At 38.4% G+C, this 2,379-nt stretch overlaps 1 pseudogene; it reads right to left on the reverse strand.

Annotated features, from left to right (window-relative positions):
* Nucleotides 2,026–2,157, reverse strand: LOC100513953 (annotated as a pseudogene).

A 2,379-nucleotide genomic window follows, 5' to 3' on the forward strand; every position in this document is an offset into this window, starting at 1 on the left:
CTCATCATCTCTATGTGATCTGGCACTTTATCTGTTTTGTTCACTATATCAGAGAGCTTGTTGGAAACATGAAGCAGCAATAAAGTGAGAAGAATCCAGTGAACACACTGAAGAAGGAAATACTGTTTCTTAGAATTAAAGAAAGATGAAAGAACTCAGAATTGGATTAGTTTATCAAGCACTAAACAGAAAAGCAAAACTATACTCCTGGATTCATTAGAGATAAAATAACATCAAAGGCAAAGCGAGTTTCTAAAACCACACCTCCCACAAAGGAACAAAGATCAGGTAGACAGCAGAAGCATCTCAACAGTAAAATAAGACTAAATTTTTCTATGTGTTGAAGGGGAAAAAAATCCCAACCTAGAATGCAACTATACTATTTAAATGTGAGGTAACATCAACGATATTCCAAGGCATACCAGTTTTGCCATGCAGAAAGAAGTAAAGTGACTGATCCAGCCCTGTGAAACAGTATCGTGTAGAATCCACAATTTCAACATGGACTTTTAGTACCTTTGAGGATCACCCTAATTCAGTACTTCAAAATGCAGGCTATTCTTAATAAGCAGCAGTGCTTTTGACAAAGCAGAACTATAACAGCCTAGAACTAGAGAGAGATGTAGATGAATTTCAAGCCTGCATCTAACGTCACTGAATAAGGTAGCCTACACCTTCAGAATTAGATGTGATGTTCTAATCTAATTCACAGCTTATGAACCACTTCCCTTAGAAGAGTCCTAGGATCTCCCTAGTTTTGATGTATATTTCTCTGAAAAAACAGAAGCATGCCTTTTTTTGGTTATCAGAGAAAGGTACTTTTGTGATTTCCTCATGCCATTGTAAACCTAGTTCTGTAATACAGTATAGCGGTTAAGTCCTGGCTCTGGCAATTATAAACTCATGTAAAATGAGAGAAACCATAGTAACTCCTACCTTAAAGGATGTTGTAGGGTTTAAAGTAGGATCTTGCACAAAAGGAAAAGATTAAATTGGATTATAACTTCAAAGATATTATGGACAAATGAAACAATATATATAAACTACTTCATGCAGTGTTTGACAGTTAATTTTCAATAAATGACAGGTACCATCATCACCACCATCACTACTACATTTTATATTAAGAGGAATTTAGTGAACTACCAAAGAAATGGTGCTTAAGTAGAAGAGTCAAATACAACCCATAGCAGAATCTTTCAGCTGTGCTATAATGTCTCACAAAATACTAATTAGGAGTTCCTGCTGTGACTCAGTGGGTTATAAACCTGACTAGCATCTATGAGGATGCAGGTTTGATCCCTGGCCTCGCTTAGTGGGTTAAGGATCCGGCATTCCTGTGAGCTGTGGTGTAGGCCACAGATGTAGCTTGGATCCCTAGTTGCTGTGGCTGTGGCTGTCGCTGTGGCTGCAGCTCTGACCCCTAGCCTGGGAACTTCTATATTCTTCAGGTGTGGCCCTAGAAAGGAAAAAACAAAAACAAAAAATGAATTAGAAATCTCCATTCCTTGGCAAAAGGTATTATCTGTTTGCTTCTCTGAAGGGAAAAAGGATCCTCTTTTTGCCCTAGTTATACTCTTTTCATTTCTAATATAAACATGTAGCTGCAATTCTTTTTTTAAGTTTTCAAACTTTTCATTTGCATATTAAAAAATTGTGCATTCCATACTTTAAAAATCATTTTAACTAAAACAAAATGGCAGTCTGATTAAACTGTATTTTACAGCCCTCAGAACATCATGGACCAGCTTGCTTTCTCGCTAGATTTCACCGTCGTCCCACCTAGATTCCTCCTTCACCAACAAGCAAGTTCTTCTCCTTCTCTACCAGCCAGACAGGCAGATGTGAGAGGAGGGTGCGGATTTTGTGTCAGTAGTTTTCCATTCTTTGATGTGAAAAGGGGCAGCATGATCATTTACACTTGATCCAATCTCTCTGCATCTTAGAAAGGTAAACAGCTAAAAGTAAAACATGAAGGCAATGCTTGTGGAATTTACACAACATACTGGCGTGAACGCCTCATTATCACTTTCCTGCTTGCTTCTCCTGTTCAATTGTTTCTTTTGAAGGCAGTGGATTTTTCTCTTGTCTTTCTGTCTTCATCAATTTCGACTTATGGAATTTCTCAATCTCAGCCATATTAACTTTGTCAAACATGGTTGCAAAGGAAGCCCATCGAAGCGTGAGGAGGTAGAATTCAGTCCATGCAGTGGCTGCTGCTGACTGCCACTGTAGCTGCAATTCTGACGCATTTTCCTGAACTGCAGAACTCAAAAAGAAGTTTGACTCGAGCACATTAGGTGAGGAGAACAATTACCTTAGTCCAGACTGAGTAGATCTTAAAAGCTTTTAAAGAAAGTGGAAATTGCCCCAGGGAAG

The sequence above is a fragment of the Sus scrofa genome, chromosome 14 (genome assembly GCF_000003025.6).
Source record: "Sus scrofa isolate TJ Tabasco breed Duroc chromosome 14, Sscrofa11.1, whole genome shotgun sequence".
NCBI classification, from domain to species: Eukaryota; Metazoa; Chordata; class Mammalia; order Artiodactyla; family Suidae; genus Sus; species Sus scrofa.